The 18167-nt window shown below is 46.3% G+C and overlaps 1 protein-coding gene and 1 long non-coding RNA gene across 5 annotated transcripts in view; one reads left to right on the top strand and one right to left on the bottom strand.

Moving 5' to 3' along the window:
• The window catches only part of LOC143929657 (alpha-1,3-mannosyl-glycoprotein 4-beta-N-acetylglucosaminyltransferase C-like), a 107066-nt gene that overhangs the window by 44471 nt on the left and 44428 nt on the right, over nt 1-18167 (bottom strand). The gene's annotated exons all lie outside the window — the stretch shown is intronic.
• The window catches only part of LOC143929658 (uncharacterized), a 66911-nt gene continuing 50253 nt past the window's right edge, over nt 1510-18167 (top strand). The window contains exon 1 of the long non-coding RNA XR_013262558.1: nt 1510-1745. This is a non-coding gene — a long non-coding RNA (uncharacterized LOC143929658). The remainder of the gene's footprint in view (nt 1746-18167) is intronic.

Below are 18167 nucleotides of genomic sequence, written 5' to 3'. Positions count from 1 at the left end.
GGCAATTTACATGTAAACACAGGGTCTGCAGGCGAGTCATCTGTACACAAAAATAGGGCAGAGCTGGGCAGCATTAGTTGTAGCACTTCACACTGAGGTATTGGGACTCAGCACAGGACTAAAACCTCAAGTGATGAGGGAATTTAAATCAGGATAGTTGGCAAGTATGAGGCAGCTGCTTTGGGCCCCACAACAATGACAGGGCCCAGGGCAGCTGCCCCTTTTGCCCTGCCTTAAAGACGGCCCTGAACATGCACTACAGACCAGTGTTAATTTTATGTCAAATTTCAATTTAGTTTTAGTCTTAGTCTTTTGACTAAAATTCCATTTTAGTTTTAGTCTTATTTTAGTCATCTCAATTGTTTTCGTTTTAGGCGTATTTTAGTAGACTAAAATAGTATTAATTTAAAATGCTTTCATTGAAATCAACGCTGCCGGGATTGAAGCTGTTAATGAGCATTGTCAGGTGTTGTCCCTTCAGCCTGTGATTGGACAACGAAGGGGGAGCAGCAGACGGAGGAGCTCATCTCTCTGCACTCTCCTGCTATCAGCATCGCCCTTGTTTGCACATGGGACACTGCAGCACAACCCAGTCTCAGTTCTGTAATAATTGAGGTTGCAGGAGGCTCAGGGCTGTCTTTAACATTGATTGGACCCTGGGCAAAAATTTTCTTGGGGGGGCCCCCCTCATGCAATTTCACTCTCCACCTGCTCTGAGATATACAATAAATAGCAGCTAGACTTAAAATCAGTTTACTGTATCAGTTCAGGCAGAAATTGCAATTGGTTGCCAGCAGTTACAGCATATCATTACTGCTTACTGACTGTTGCTAGAGGTTACAGCACACATTACGGCTCACTGATTAGTTGCTAGAAGTTACAGCACATCATCTCCTCACTGCAGGGGAGCAAGATGTATATTTGAATGCTGCCTTTATTTACATATCAATGCCGCTGACCGCAGCTATTTAATTATTGCTGCTGCTATTTACATATCAATGCCGGTTATTTACATGTGAACACAGGGTCTGTAGGTGAGTCACCTGTATACAACAATAGGGCAGAGCTGGGCAGCATTAGTAGCAGCACTTCACACTGAGATATCGGGACACAGCACAGGACTAAAACTTCAAGGGACAAGGAAATTTAAACTGGGATAGTTGGCAAGTATGAGGCAGCTGCTTTGGGCCCCCAACAATGACAGGGCCCAGGGCAGCTCCCCCTTTTGCCCTGCCTTCACACTGAGATATCGGGACACAGCACAGGACTAAAACTTCAAGGGACAAGGAAATTTAAACTGGGATAGTTGGCAAGTATGAGGCAGCTGCTTTGGGCTCCCAACAATGACAGGGCCCAGGGCAGCTCCCCCTTTTGCCCTGCCTTAAAGACGGCCCTGAGGAGGCTGATACCAGGTCATATTTTACATGAAAAAAAAAAAAAAACATTGACTGATTTATTAATTTTGTACCCTTTTTTTCCCAGTTTAGTTTAGTTTATGGCTTTTTATGGCAATTATTGACTTAATATACATTGAACAACTGAAAATTTCTGCTTGTGTTTTAGCAGTCGTCTTGCACACCTTCTCACCCCCCAACATCTGCCCTCTGCTACAGGTAAAGAGGAGAACCGGCTATGCAAATACGGGTGACGGGTCTATGAGACTGGCATTAAGAAGACCTGAAACCTCACCTTGATTCCCAGGAAGTAGCTGAACGGCTGCCAGGAGATTGAACTTTTGCTCCAAGGTAGGAATGCTAATGAACCTCATTGAAGACAATCATAGCACTTTGTCTCCTGGGAAGGAGGTGTTATCTTAATATGACACACCTAACGGAGGCTACAAGAGAGTAGCTGGCACAGGACCTTTCATCGAGCAATGATGGTGGACAGGTGTGTCCAGTTGGCATGTTGTAGGGGAGGGGTGTATATGATATCTGCGATATCTGGTGTAGCGCTTCCCCCTCCCCGAGGCGCTATTGAGAAACCCAGGTCTCCCTTGCTACCACAGACTACAAGTCTCATGCACACCGACAATAATGGCTCTAGGGCAACTAAATTTCATCATCGGCTGCATCAGCATTATGGTTGCTCTCAAAGGGCATCTGTAAAACTAGATATCCAGAGCACAATCCCTCCCCCCCTTACATCAGATGTTAAGTGCCACCCCCCCCCCCCCCCCCAACCATCAGAGCTCAAGAGTACCACACCCTCCCTTATGTCACGGTGCACCCTCCTTACATTGTGCTGCGACCGGGAAGAAGCTAGGAATCAGAAAGTGCAGGGTCTGGAGGAGGACCAGAGGAAGGCTGCAAGAGGCTGCTTATTTGCTAAAACCAGAGGGGGTGCGGCGGCACAGTGAAGCGCAGGATCTGTAGGAAGGAGTTCTGTCCTGTCTGCTACCAATTGCTGTGGCAAGGTGGGGGCAGACAGGAGGGGGTGTACACAGCTGTAAGGACCACATGAAATGTCCATGGCGTGCTGCATTCGGGCCCGTGGGCCTTGTGTTTGACACGTGTGTTCTAGGGCAGTGGTTCTCAACCCTGTCCTCAAGTACCCCAACAGGCAGTGGCGGCCCTTCCACTAGGGTCACACAGGCACCGCCCTTCCTATCCATGCGTCTGGCCCCCTGATGTACATATCGGAGCAGCGGGTGCATGGATTCCAATGGGGGGGGGGTGGATTTTTGAGGCACGGGATTAGACCCAGAGGCTCTAATAGGCTTCAAATATGGGTGGGCTTGAGGTGCAGAGCATGGCGTCCCGATCCCACCCTGTTGTGTGATGGTAGTAAATACATTTTAGCTATTTTTACACTAATGTTCCTCCCTGCCAATCAGGAGGCAGATCAGTGAGACCTGTCTCCCGAATGGCCAAAGTGTCAGGCAATCCTATTGGATGCCTGGCGTTTCAGTGGAAGAGGCACAGTCTGGCAAGGCCTCCCAAACATTTATCGCCTCCCCAGCCACCTTCTGAATTCCTCCTTCCAGGGATTGGCTGAAGCATGGCTATTTGAGTCTCCCTACTCTATATTCTGGCCAGTAACACACCTCATGTATTAAAGCGCCCCCACTCTGGATGAAAGAGCACAGGGGGCACCGCTGGGCAGCAGCATTATCGGTCTGGGGGAGGGGAGTGTTAGATGGACCAGCAGATTTAAATACACTAGCAAATTTAAGCTGCACTCCATGTAAATGGTGTGTCTGATCCATGTAAACTGATTCTGTCTGATCCATGTAAACAACATCCTGCTGGAGAACCCCGAGCTTTTGAAAAACAACAGACTAGCTGGCTGGATCACCAGATGAGACTAGAAGAATGAAAGCAGAAAAAAAAGAACCGATTGCAGCCATCAGATCTAAGATTTAAAGTGATATTAAAGTCTTGTTTTTTTTTTTGTTTAAAAATAACAAACGTATTTATGGCTGCTCTGTGCAGTGGTTTTGTACAGAGCAGCCCAGATCCTCCTCTTCTCGGGTCCCCCGCTGTCACTCCTTGCCCCTTCCTACTGCCGAGTGACCCCACTGCATGCAGCTTGCTATGGGGGCAACCGAGCGGAGCCGCTGCTCTGCGTGTCCATTCAGATGTGGAGCCGCAGCTCAGCCCCACCTCTCTCTTTCCTCATTGGCTTAATTTGATTGAGAGCAGCCCCGCTGCTGTCTCAGCCAATGAGGAGAGAAAGTCCCTAAAGGCTCTCTTGCAACATCGCTGGATTGAGATGAAGCTCAGGTAAGTATTAGGGGGGGCTGCTCCACACAAGGGGGGGCAGCAGCCCCCCTAATACTTACCTGAGCCTAGGTGCCTCACATAGCAAGCTGCTTGCTGTGGGGGGTACCCAGCAGGAGGGAGAAAAAAGGATATGGTTGGTAGTACCCTGTGGGGCGCCTCCATCCCCATTAACATACCAAGTTTTTCCCGTTGGGACTTTAGATGAAGCGCCACACAGTCAGTAATGAAAACATAGCGTAGATTTATTGAACACGCCAGCAATAGGACTGGGAAAAATGTCATAATGCCAAACATTTTGGCCCAAATGTCAGTCTGGCACACCGAAACTCCAATCTAGGTAAAGAGTCTCTGACGGAGACTCTTTACCATGTGATCAGCCGTGTCCAATCACGGCTGATCACGATATAAACAGGAAGAGCCTTTTCCTCACTTGTGTTTGTCAGACGCGAGTAGAGGAGAGCCAGTCGGCTGCTCCTCTGATGGGGGGGGGGGGGTCTGTGCTGATTGATTATCAGTGCAGCCCCCCCCCCCCCAAAGGATGCCCACACTGGACCACCAGGGACGCCACCAGGTATCAAAAAGAAAAAGGGGGGCGCACCGACCTAGTGCATTACCACTGATTAAAGCTGAGCAAAATTAATACTCACAAACGAGTATTGATTAAAAAAAAGGCATAATCAATACAGCAAAGTCCACTCCACTGAACATCAACAAGCCTGGACTTGATGTCACTGGTTGATGTTCGAAGGAGTGGACTCTGCTGTATTGATTATGCCTTTTATCAATACTCGTTTGTGAGTATTCATTTTGTTAGAGCTTTATTCAAATAAAACACATATCAGTGGTAAGGCACTAGGTCGGTGCGCCCCCCCCCCCCTTTTTTTTTCGCTTCTTTTAATTTCTGAATACCCATTATTCTGAGGAGGGCTGCAAGACGATACCATGTGAAGCTGATTACACCACACAGTGAAGACCTCGACACCAGAGCGCAGGAGAAGTTTTTGCTTTTCTTTCTTGTCTACCACCAGGTATGCCACCCTAGACCACCAGGGATGGCAATCAGTGCCCACAATGGCATCACTGATTGTCAGGCATTATTGCTTGGCACAGATTGACAGCCATCAGTACAATACATTACAGTTCATCAGTGGCCATCCATGCCCATCCGTGCCACCTATCACCACCTATCAGTGCCGCCTATCCGTGCTACCTATTAGTGCCCAGAATCAATAAGTTTCATTGTATCATCACACATAGTGTGGATACAAATCAATACAAAATGTGCCACATCCTTTAGATTGAATAGAAAAAACAGAAGAGGGACTTCGGACCATTTTAGGCACAATTTGACAAAATACGTTCTATGTATCAAAAATTATTTATTAAGAAAAACATATACAAAAATGTATTGCAAATTCTTTAAAAATGACCAGAATTACTAATAGAGAGATGTTACAATAATACTATTATGTAACCAATATTTAGCAATGGGACTTGGGGAAATGCATATTTCATCATTCCATCATATAAGGAAAATCCAAAACTGTAGTTGGAAGGCAGCGACGCAGTGAAATATATTGGTGCCCATCAGTGCTGTTAACAGTGCCCCATCAGTGCCGCATATTAGTGCCCAAAAATGCCACCTCATTGGTACCACCTCATCACTGCCCATCAGTGCCGCCTTATCAGTGCCCTTTCAGAGCAGCCCCATCAGTGCCCATCAGTGAAGGAGAAAACTTACTTATTTACAAAGTTTTGTAACTGAAACAAAAAAAAAATATTTTTTCAAAATTTTTGATCTTTTTTTTTTATTTGTTTAGCAGAAAATAAAAAAAACGCAGAGGTGATCAAATACCACCAAAAGAAAAAACTCTCTTTATGGGAACAAAATTATAAAAATGTCATTTTGGTTCAGTGTAGCGTCACCGCGCAATTGTCATTCAAAGTGCGACAGCGCCAAAAGCTGAAAATTGGTCTGGGCAGGAAGGTGTATAAGTGCCCGGTATTGAAGTGGTTAACAGCGCAGTGCCCCCCTTTTTTTGGGACTCCATCCAGATGATCTACATCGGTTCCTGCGCGCTCGACCTCTAGAAAGGTAATGTTGCACACCGCTCGCCTCCTACTCTCACATCTTGATCGTTCGCTTCCTTTTTTTTTTTTTTTTTTTAATTTATTTTCAGAATGATGCATTTAACAGTCAAAAACAGATGACAGGGATTATAATAAAAACAGAAACGTGAAACAAAAAAAGGGTCATATGTTAGGAATAACAAGGTCAGTTATCAGTTCCCCCCCATACACACTGTAGTAGGCATTGGAGAAGCGAAGCTGTGGGGTGAAGTTGTCGGTGGGCTTCACCGGGGAGGCTTCCAGACTGTTGCCTTAGTAACCCAGTACTGGTAGTATGGCATCCAGAGCTGTACTGTATGATAGACACTCAGAGCTGATCGGGAGGCAAGCTTTCCGAGAACCAGCTGGGCCCAGTCATGGGGCACAATAACACGGGCGATCTAAACCACGTTATTCACATTATGTGGCTAAACCAGCCCATGAATGGGTACGGCTTAGGAAGGGGCGAACAAGGGGTGAGGTGGAGGGGGGGGGGGCGTCAGGTCTCCCTAACAGTGGGAGAGGTGGGAGGGGAAGTGAGGTATGTAGGTGGAAAGGTAGAAGGGTAGACAGGTGAAGCAGTGCCCCCCCCCCCCCGACTAGGAAGCAAAGCAAGTCTGGCCCAGAGGATCAGCCAAGCAAACCATCCCCAGGGTAGCATTGGTCAGGTGCCTGATCGTGCATGTCACCTCCAGCTAGAAAGGTCTGATTTTGGAGAGGTCCCAGAAGATGTGTAGCATCGTTCCCTCCTCTGTGCCACATCGCCAGCACAGACTAGGGACTTGCGGGAAAAAGCGGTGCCAGAGTGGTAGGCACACTATACCATCGTGCCATGGAAGACTCCTAGGCAAACATCCGGGACCATACAGTGATGATGCGCCGGGGAGGATCTACCAAGTGATGGGACTCCGTGCGGGCAGACAGGGGGGAGTGGTAAACAGAACAGTGTTTTCCATCTCCAGCCACGGCCTAGTGCCACAGGCTGTAGATGAAAATTCCCCCCCCCCCCTCGATCCACAGAGGGGGACCCCCCTTGTGTAGTAGTCTGCATTGGATATTAAGTTATGCCTCTATTGGAAGCATGCAGGGACATTTATCCAAGTGGTCTCTGGTGTCGGCGTAAACGTATCCCAAAGTCAGCTAGGATCTTGAGAGCTGCCATTTCTGTTCCGATAGGGATCGTACGAATGGATATTGCACAGTCTTACCAGTCAGTAGATTAGAGGAAAGGGTCAAGCTTCAGAGGATGTCAGGTGGGATCTGGCAACCTCACGACTTGAGGCGCGTGAACACCTTCGTCTGATCCATTGCAGTCTGGGCATAGGTGGACCCAGTGTCTCCTGAGATAGCAAGTAATCAAACCAGTTAGGGACAATGACAGCCGGATTGGCAATGAAACTTATCAGGTCTGGGAGTTGGTCTGGTGAACGGAGATGGAACTCTGATCCTTGCCTCCTGAGTCCTGGCAATCGGGTGGAAGGGATGGCCCCAGTGATAAGTGGCTTCAGCTTCCCGTATCACCTCAAGAAGAGGTCGCAGAAGTCCTCGCATGACTCTGATTTGCCTGGAGATATGAGGGAAGATCCGTATGGAGGCTCCATCAAATCAACCGGGGCCCCTTTCCCAAACCAAGCATAGGATTTCTTCCTTTATGGTATAAAAGTGCACCCTGCAGAGAACATCACGTGGTAGATCCATGGTATAAGAGCCCCATGTTTCCGAGGGTGGGGCCCTGGGGCCCGGTGCATGGTAAACCCTATCCAGTTCAAACTCAGAGGTAGGGGGCTTACCCAGGGCCTGGTCTAGGATAGCTGTTACAGTGGTGTGGAGATCTGGACCCATGGTGGCCTCAGGGATGCCTCTGAGGTGCAGATTGTTCTGCCTGATCCTGTTTTCGTCATCGTCAAGCTGCAGTTGTACATCAACAAGATGGCGGTGGAAGACCCGGTGCTCTGTCTCTAAATTAGTAATGCGGGCATCGGTGGTGGTGGTGGAGGATTCCAAAAGCGTCACCCTCTCCTCCACCGTGTCAACTTGCTGTCACAGATCGTGCAGCTCCCGCGTGAGAGCATTCATGGCTGCCATGGCATGTAAGTCTTGCTTGGTGGGCAGACCTGGCACTATATCCCTTAGGGATCCCTCTGTGTGGCCGCTTGTTCCCCCTTCATTTTCCACGCTTAGCTGTGAGTCTGTATGTGGGATTGCAGGGGATTGTATAGGAGAAGGTGACCTGTGAGTGAGATGAGGGAAATCCCCCTCTGCAGCAGCAGCCTCTCCCGCCTATGTGCTTCTCTTACTAGAGGCTGCGGCGCTTACCGGAGGAACTCGTGGTGGCACCATCTTGGTCCATGCAGCTGGAGAGGGAACGGGGTGCTGCCGTACGAAATAATGTGTCATTTCGGGTCCCCTCCGTTTCCCAGTGGCCGGCGGGAGTTTACGGTCCCGGGCATGTGAAAACGGCTCGTCTAGACCTTTCGGTGGCTGGTTCTCGCCCCATTCTCATGCAGAGCTCCTGCAGGTGCGTTCTTGTGCTTCCATGTTTAAGTCCTGCTCCTGGCTTCCCTTTTTTTTCTTCTAGGGAGCTGCAGTTGCAGGTCAGGGAGCGAATACGAGTGAAAACAGACGGCTGTGTTTACTCTGCCCCAAGTATAAAATGATTACACGGGGTGATAATACTCTTTAGAATTTTCCTTTCTGTGGCGTAAAGGATAGTTCAGTTTCCATTTACTGTCATTAGTTGCCAGAGAAACCTGAAATATCGTTTAAACACAATCCCCGATACCGCTGGCAGAAGTCAGACCTGCTGGGTTTGTTGGAGGAATATTTTCTATAAATGAAAGCTGAGCTATAAGACACCCCGCTGTTTACTCTGGTTATATATTAAATCCACAACGTGCAGCGAGCATTAGATGCGTGCTTGTCAAGTAATGCGTCAGTGTAACACTTCCAGGTATTAACTCGGTCTTTCCAGTATATCCAACATCATCGGGTACCCTGATGCCCAACAGGTGGCCCAAGACCCTTTGGTATATGACAGGCCTGGAATGGGGCAAAAAATAGGCCTGGACATTTAAGACTGAGAAGCCCATGACATATATCCCGGCCTCTTCTCCCCCCCCCCCCCCCCCGGGAAAAATAAATGGTAGGGGGAGCACATGGGGGGAAGAAGGGAACAGGGGGGGCTTGAGAGCACAGGGAGGGCTTGAGAGCACGGGGAGGCCTGAGAGCAAGGGTGGCTGGGGGGCTGGGGAACACTGGGGGGGGGGGGGACTGGAGAGCACAGGGGGGCAACAGAAAGTAGTGGGATAGGAGGAGCGGATGCATATAGAAGACTCAACCTCTCAATTTTCCTCCTGCAGCCTCTGAATGCCTGCGGGAGGGAAAGTAGGAGAAGCGGGCTTTAAGAGGCTCCATTAGGCTTCAAAAAAAGGGTGGGCTCGGGGCGCAGATCCCACCCAGTTGTGTGACAAAAGCAAATGAACATTCGCTAGTGTCTTCCTGATTCTCCTCCCGGCCCATCAGGAAGCTGGTCCCGAGGCCTGTCAACCAATTGGCCGAAAGGAGAAGCTATCCTTGGCCTAGGAGGGAAGAGACGCACGGCAGAAGCCGCTATGATGCCAAAGAGGAGGGGGGGCACAGGGGAAGCTGCCACCTGTAGCCCGGAGGAAGCGCTGTCTGTGACCTAGATGGGGTAAGTGTGGAGCTGGTGGAGGGGGGGGGGGGAAGGGTTGCATGATATACCACCAACCACCATTGCTCCATTCACAGCTCACTTTCACCCCCTCTTCTTCTGTAGTACCTCCCCACACACTGTAGGTGGCTCTGCCTCTCTCACTTACTAGGGAGGTCATTTAGTGCGTGGTGTCGCATCAACACCGCACCCCCCGGGCACCTGCGTCTCCCTTGTGCCCATCCTGCACTCAGTGGGAGCTGCTCAGAAGATCAGATCTATGGGTGTGGTGTGGTTGGGAGACAAGCTGTCGCTTGTAAACACAGAAGCCGGACTGCTGTGTTTACAAGTGATAGTGGGAAGCACAGGGAGAAGAGGGAGAAGAGGGTCCAAGACAGAGGTGGGGGAATGGAGTTCCTCCAAGTTCCAGCTGAAAAAACAGCTGTTCTGATCTGGCTGTTTTTTTCCTCCCTGCTTTTCAGGGAGCAGAAACAGCCAGATTGTTGTTCGGTGTGTTTGTAAGCACAAAACTCTGTGCTGTGATTGGACACCGCAGATCTGCCAGACTCGTGCTGTGTCCAGTCACAGCAGGGGGCGCGCGTAGGTGCAGCCCAAACCCACGTACGTTGTTAAGCCTGCACCTGCCGCCCGCTTGCAGTATATTTACTGTAAACGGTTGGCAGGTGGTTGACCATGTAATAAGCGTGTTGATGAGGAGACAAAGAGGAACTGGGGAAGGCAGAATGTATCTAAACTGTAAATGTGACTAAACTTCAGCTTTAAGCCAAATGGCGCCTTCCCGCATAGCGATAACACTGGAAAACTTTTGACCTTTTTTTTTTATGTGATATTTAAAAATTAATAAAAATAACCAGTAAGACCAGTAGGGTGGCAAGAATGACCGTGGGATTAATTATTTACCAGTGTCTTATAACAAGGCTTTCGGAGTATCACACAACCAGTAAATGATTGATATAACCGTATCACTACAGTGTATACAACACAGGATAAGAAAATAAAAATAAAAAATTATATATTATTACGGTATTTCTATATAAATAATACAAAATAAATTAAAAAAAGGAAGTTTCATGGTGTTCTCATACATAAAGAACAACCTCATACCGCACCATATTATCAAACCAATTAAAGCAATGTTAACTCCAAAACCAAAAATGTAATATATTGCAGCTTACCGATCATTAGATGTGGCGTCTGCATTCGTTTTCTTTTTTTTGTGGGGTTTTCCCCTCTGTTTTCACCTTGTGAACTGGCAAGCAGTACACCTACTGCACCTCCACTCTGGATGAAGGAGCACGGCGGGTGGGCAACAGCATTGTCCGTCTGGGGGGGGGGGGAGTGCTCGGAGGACTAGCAGATTTAAATACACTAACAAACTGAAGCCAAACTCCAGTTAAAACTTTATAATCAGTTACAGTTGTGTTTCTTTTGGGATAAAGGTTTTGCAAATAGAAAAGCTGAATTATCATTCTATCATATCAAGCTGAATCATTCTATCATTCTATCATCATCAATCATTGGTATCATTGCCCAGTGGTAAATGGTTTGTCTCATCCCTGTGACTGATGCATTCTGCTGGAGAGCTTGTGCAAAAGCTTGTGCTTTTGAAAAAAAACGTCAGGCTTACTGGCTGGATCACCGGATGAAAATAGACGAGAGAAAGCCTAAAAAAAGAAAACAAATGCAGCCATTGCATCTCAGAATTGGTAAGCTGCAATACAATAAATGTTGGCTTTTGGATTTAATACCGATTTAACCACATCCTGCCCGGCCTATAGCAAAATGACGGCCGGATGGTGGCTCTCCCGTACTGACTGGACGTCATATGACATCCTTCAGAACAAACCGCTTGTGTGTGCCCCCCGGGGATCAGTAGTGCGGTGTGTCGCTCCGGTAAAGAGCCTATGACGTAGACTCTTTACCATGTGATCAGCTGTGTCCAATCGCAGCGTAACTAAGGTAGTGCCTGTTATCGGCATTCCTCTATTCATTCTGACAGAGTGTGAGTAGAGGAGAGCCGATAATTATCAGTGCAGCCCCATCTGCGATGCCCACTAGTGATACCAATCAGTGCCCATCGGTGATACCTTTTAGTGCCCGTCATCGCCCATCAGTACCGCACATCATTGCTGCCTATCAGTGCCCATAAAAGCTGCCCAACCGTACCGCATATTAGTGCCTCCTCATCAGTGCCCATCAGTGGCACCTCATCAGTGGCACTTCACCAGTGCCCATCAGTGGCGCCTCATCATTGCCCATCAGTGAAGGAGAAAACTGGTTAATTTCCAACACCTTATAACAGAAACAAAAATCGTTTTCTTTTCAAAATGTTTGGTCTTTTTTTCGTTTAACAACAAATAAAAACCGCCACTGGTGATTAAATAGCACCAAAAGAAAGCTCTATTTGTCTCCAAAAATTGCAACAATGTCATATGGGTACAGTGCAGCATGACCGCGCAATTGTCATTCAAAGTGTGACAGCGATGAAAGCTGACAATTGGCCTGGGCAGGAAGGCGGTGAAAGTGCCCACTATTTAAGTGGTTAGGAGGTCCTAGAGGTTGGTACAGTAAAACCTTGGATTGCGAACATAATTCGTTCCAGAAGCATGCTTGTAATCCAAAGCACTCGTATAGCAAAGCGAATTTCCCCATAGGAAATAATGGAAACTCAAATGATTCGTTCCACAACCATTTATCCATAAATCCTTCAGTTTATAGTCCATATAAAAAAGATTATAGCAATGTAAAACTATTAAATGTCCATCCACAACTGGAAGCCTCCACAAGGGGATTGGAAGCAAAATCCAGCAGGAGCTCAAGAATATAAAAGAGAAGAGGGGCGCCACGAAGTGTAGCAATATGTTGCTAAATGTTGTACCTTCATTAAATGAACAATAAATAAATCAAGAGAAATCACCTAATGCCGCGTACACACGACTGGACTTTCCGGCAGACTAGGTCCGACAGTCTTCCCGATGGACTCTCCGAACAAAAGGACTTGGCCACACACGAATGGACTAAGTCCGTTCGAAAGTCCGTTAGTTTTGAACGTGATGACGTAAGACGGGACTAGAAGAGGAAGTTCAATAGCCAGTAGCCAATAGCTGCCCTTGCGTCGTATTTGGTCCGTCAGACCAGCACACAGACGAACCGTTTTCCTGATAGGAATTGAGTCAGTCGGACAGATTTGAAACATGTTCTATTTCTAGGTCCGTGGGATTTTTTAAACGAAGAACAATCGGATTAGCCCACACACGATCGGATTGTCCGATGTACTGATTCCGTCTGACCTAGTCTGCCGGAAAGTCCGGTCGTTTGTACGCGGCATACACACAATCGACATTCTCGTCGGAAAAAGGTCTGATGGTTTTCCCGTCGGAATTCCGACGTTGTTCCGCTCAAACTGTCTTGCCTACACACGGTCACACCAAATTCCGACCGCCAAGAACGCGGTGACGTACAACACGTACGACCGGACTAGAAAAAGGAAGTTCAATACCTAGTAGCCAATAGCTTCCATCTCGTAGTTGAATCTGAGCGTGCATGAGTTTTTTGCATGTCGGAATTGCATACACACGATCGGAATTTTCATCGGGAAAATTGAGAACATGCTATCAAATTTCGGCCAGTGTGGAGCATACACACGGTGGCATTTTTTCGATGAAAATCTCTCATCTGTCTTTTGCTGGCCAAAATTACGATCGTGTGTATGCGGCATAAGAGTTAATTCCCAGAAAAACTCCTACCACATCCCATATTGTAACAATTTGGAAAAAAAAGGATGCCCTTAAAGGGATTGTGCTGGTAGGGGTATGAGTAGGGGATAGAAACAAAAAAGTACTGAAGTATATAAAAAGAAACAAACACATTTTATTACAAAATACATACAATACTTACTTTCTTTGTAAAGTTTTTTTTGCCACTTTTTTCTCCATCGATCTCAGGTTCAATACAATTTATTGTATTTTGTAATTGTCATTTTGTAATAAAAATTTTGTTTGTTTCTTTTTATATGCTTTTTGTTTCTATCCCCTACTACAATATAATTTATTGTATTTTGTAATTGTCATTTTTTTTTAATCCAAACTTTTTTTATTGACAAGAATAATGGGTAACTGTTTTACAATAAAGGGGGTACACATTTCCCCATTCTAGAGTTATACATAATATCAGACATGTACGTACATATAATACCTAGTGTTAGGCACCTATAACCTTGTTTTTTGTAGAACTTAAAACAAACAAAACTAATAAAAAAAAAAGAAAAATGAAAATAAAAGTTAATGTAAGATAAAATAAAATATTATCAGGCATAGGCTTATTCCTCCCGGGTTGTCTATTGGCCCTGAGTCCCCGAGTTAGGAACCTCTGACTTGTGAAGAACTCCTACTTATGAACGGCAGGCAGCGCCGGCGGGCACAGTGGAAAACTACGTCAGAAAGACATATTGAAGTACGGATGATACAAAGCAAAGAAGAATTTCAAGATATTCTGGTGGGTTTTACTGTGTTTTCATTGTGTGGTACATTCCTAGATACCATGCGATTTCCCAACTCTCCGTTCAACGTCTTTGCTCTCTTATGCTGGTGCTGAGTTTTAGTTGGCAATTATTATCTGCAATACCACTCTCTACTTCTACAAGGAGGAGCTAGGAATGAGAATTACGGGAAGAGATGAGTACACCCAGGGTCGCCCACACATTTTTTTAGATGAGTTTACAGAACCTGATCTGCCAGATGTCACCTGTTTTATCGGGATTGTCCTATATTATTTGCTGGAACGTGTATCGCTTGGAGGAAAGTGGGAACAATGTGTTTGAAGTTAACCATGTGGGCTTTTATTTATTGATTTATTTATTTTTGCTAATAGAAATAATAGCGCGCAAATAAAAATACAAAAGGGAAAAGCAACATTTAGAAAACCAAGATCACTTCCCAGCGTCCCATGGCGGCCTCCTTGGGGGGGGGGGGGCAAGCCGGTGAGATGCTGTTCTTGGGGGAAATTGTCTTGCCAGCCCCGATACAAGGCCACTCAACGCTAGGCAAGAATCTTGACTGATCCAATTGGATTTAGGGCTTAAACTATCTCGTATAATCTTTTTACAGAGTTATTTAAAAGTTGTGGAGCTTAATGCAACTTAGGATCTCCATTCAGGATTCCCGAAGTCCTGATCGGTGGGCTCCGCTGAAGGGTGAACCGAGTCTATCCCAACTCTACTCAAATTATACTGCAGAGGAGCAAAGAGTATTTCCAAGACCGCACACTTTACCAAGCTGTATGTCAGAAAGATGGTACCTGCCTTAGCTCACTCCGTCTAGGATATGGTCGCCGACGCGTTTCAACCGCCCACCAAGGCTTAGTCATGGAGAGGGGGGTGGCTGTGTATTTACATCTCTAATATACCAATACGTAGGAGTGTCTTACTTTATTATTACTTATTATCGCATATGGAGACTCTGTAAGTGGTTATTGCTATAGAGATATACATTACATACCACACAGATCGCTCCTTCCTTCCGCCACTCCTCCTATCCACTATATGGTGTGGCTTGTTTGTTTTTTTGTTTTTTCTCCTGCATCAGCGGTATGGGATAAATCTCTTGTGCCATGGGGGAAACCCCCACTTCCATGACTAAGCCTCAGGGATGGGGCAAAACACATCAGAAGCCTGTCTTAGATGGAGTGAGCTGAGGCTGATGTTATCTTTCTGATATACAAGGCCTTGAAAAAGTATTCATACCCCTTGACATTTTTCCAAATTTGTTAAATGTTACAACCAAAAACGTAAATGTATTTTATGTGATAGACCAACACAAAGTTGCACATAATTGTGGAAGGAAAATGATAAATGGTTTTCAACATTTTTTTACAAATTTGTGAAAAGTGTGGGGGGGCATTTGTATTCAGCCCTCCTTTACTCCGATGCCCCTAATTAAAATCTAGTGGAACCAATTGCCTTCAGAAGTCACCTAATTAGTAAATAGAGTCCACCTGTGTGTAATTTAATATCAGTATAAATACAGCTGTTCTGTGAAGCCTTTGGAAGTTTATTAGAGAACTTTAGTGAACAAAGAGCATTATGAAGGCCAAGGAGCACACCAGACAGGTCAGGGATAAAGTTGTGCAGATGTTTAAAGCAGGGTTAGGTTATAAAGAATCTCCCAAGCTTTGACCATCTCACGGAGCTCTGTTCAATCCATCATCCGAAAATGGAAAGAGTATGGCACAACTGCAAACCTACCAAGACATGGCCCTCCACCTAAACTGACCGGCCGGGCAAGGAGAGGATTCATCAGAGAAGCAGCCAAGTGGTCCATGGTAACTCTGGAGGAGTTGCAGAGATCCACAGCTCAGGGGGGAGAATCTGTCCACAGGACAACTATTAGTCGTCTCTCCACAAATCTGCCCTTTATGGAAGAGTGACAAGAAGAAAGCCATTGGTGAAAGAAAGTCATAAGAAGTCCTGTTTTCAGTTTGTGAGAAGCCATGTGGGGGACACAGCAAACATGTGGAAGAAGGTGATCTGGTCAGATGAGTCCAAAATTGAACTTTTTTGGCCTAAAAGCAAAACGCTATGTGTGGCGGAAAACCAACACTGCCCATCCCCCTGAACACACCATCCCCACCGTGAAACATGGTGGTGGCAGCATCATGTGGTGGGGATGCTTTTCTCCAGCAGGGACATGGAAGCTGGTCAGAGTTGATGGGAAGATGGATGGAGCCAAATACAGGACAATCTTGGAAGAAAACCTGTTAGAGTCTGCAAAAGACTTGAGACCGGGGCGAAGGTTCACCTTCCAGCAGGACAACGACCCGAAACATCCAGCCAGAGCTACAATGGAATGGTTTAGATCAAAGCATATTCATTTGTTAGAATGGCCCATTCACAGCCCAGACCTAAATCCCATTGAGAATCTGTGGCAAGACTTGAAAATTGCTGTTCACAGACGCTCTCCATCCAATTTGACAGAGCTTGAGATATTTTGCAAAGAACAATGGGCAAAAATGTCTCTCTCTAGATGTGCAAAGCTGGTAGAGACATCCCCAAAAAAGACTTGCAGCTGTAATTGCAGAGAAAGACGGTTCTAAAAAGTATTGCCTCCGGGGGGCGCCATACTAATGTAACCCCCCACACTTTTCAGATATTTGTTCGTAAAGAAATTTGAAAACCATTTTATCATTTTCCTTCCACTTCACAATTATGTGCCACTTTGTGTTGGTCTATCACATAAAATCCCAAAATACATTTACGTCTTTGGTTGTAACATGACAAAACGTGGGAAATTTCAAGGGGTACAAATACTTTTTCAAGGCACTGTACGGCTTGGTATGGTGTGCGGTCACTGAGAACGCTCTTTATGCCTCTATAGTATTATTTAAAACTTGTTTTCAATCTAAATCATCACCTTAAATTAACAGAATACCTGATGATCCTGCCACTAAGGTTCTAGTTTGGACACTTTTTATTATGGGGCCACCAAAGATCACCGGGTCTTTGCATTGTCACCATCGCGTGTGTACTTGGTGAAGGTCACAGGTAGCAACACACCTTGCAACGGCAATGGAACCAGAGTGGAGGTTTACCTTCAACTAGATAAGATAAGAAACTAGTGGGCACTTCCTTCTCTCTGCAGGAAAGACACAGTACACGGCTCTGCGTGGATTCGTTGTCTGGGTGTTTTACAATTGACAGGTGTCATGTTGGGTAGTAAAACTAAAACATTTCATTCAAAAACCTCTGTTTGTCTTACTTAGAAGATCTCCTGAGCTCTGTTACTCATGGTGCAATAGTCAAGGCTCTGAGATTTATGGCTGCCATAAACTACATCTGAGAATCCACATAATGGGGGGTTATTTACGAAAGGCAAGTCCACTTTGCACTATAAGTGCAGCCGCTGTAGATCTGAGGGGAGGATCTGAAATGAGGGGAAGCTCTGCTGATTTTATTATCCAATCATGTGCCAGCTAAAATGCTGTTTTTTATTTTCCTTGCATGCCCCCCTCGGATCTACAGCGACTGCACTTCCAAGTGCACTTGTAGTGCAAAGTGGATTTTTGCCTTTAGTAAATCAACCCTTATGCGTTTTAAAGTCTATTTTATCCATAGATCTATTTATCTATGCCAGGGGTAGGCAGCCTTTCGGAGGTGGAGACCTACCTGAACAACATGGGAGAGATCAAAGATCACCAGGGTTCAGTGTCCTTCATTTTATTTTTATTTTTTTTAAGAAATTAACTAGCAAGGCCTAACTAAATAGTAATGTAAATTTTATGAAAATAAAATAAAACAAATGTCACTTTTTTTTTTTATATAACTTTACTCTACCTTGAAAGTGGACGGTGTCGGTAGAGCAGTGAACGGTGTGGGTAGAGCAGTGGATGGTGTGGGCAGAGCGGTGGACGGTGTCGGTAGGGCGGTGGACGGTGTCGGTAGAGCAGTGAACGGTGTGGGTAGAGCAGTGGATGGTGTGGGCAGAGCGGTGGACGGTGTCGGTAGAGCAGTGGACGGTGTCGGTAGGGCGGTGGACGGTGTCGGTAGAGCGGTGAACGGTGTGGGTAGAGCGGTGGACGGTGTCGGTAGGGCGGTGGACGGTGTCGGTAGGGCGGTGGACGGTGTCGGTAGGGCGGTGGACGGTGTCGGT

This window comes from Lithobates pipiens, unplaced genomic scaffold (assembly GCF_037356315.1).
Source record: "Lithobates pipiens isolate NorthernLeopardFrog02 unplaced genomic scaffold, aLitPip1_a1.2 Scaffold_24, whole genome shotgun sequence".
Classification (NCBI taxonomy): Eukaryota; Metazoa; Chordata; class Amphibia; order Anura; family Ranidae; genus Lithobates; species Lithobates pipiens.
The sequence above is the reverse complement of the archived record's forward strand: the minus strand, read 5'-3'. Positions and strand labels throughout refer to the sequence as shown.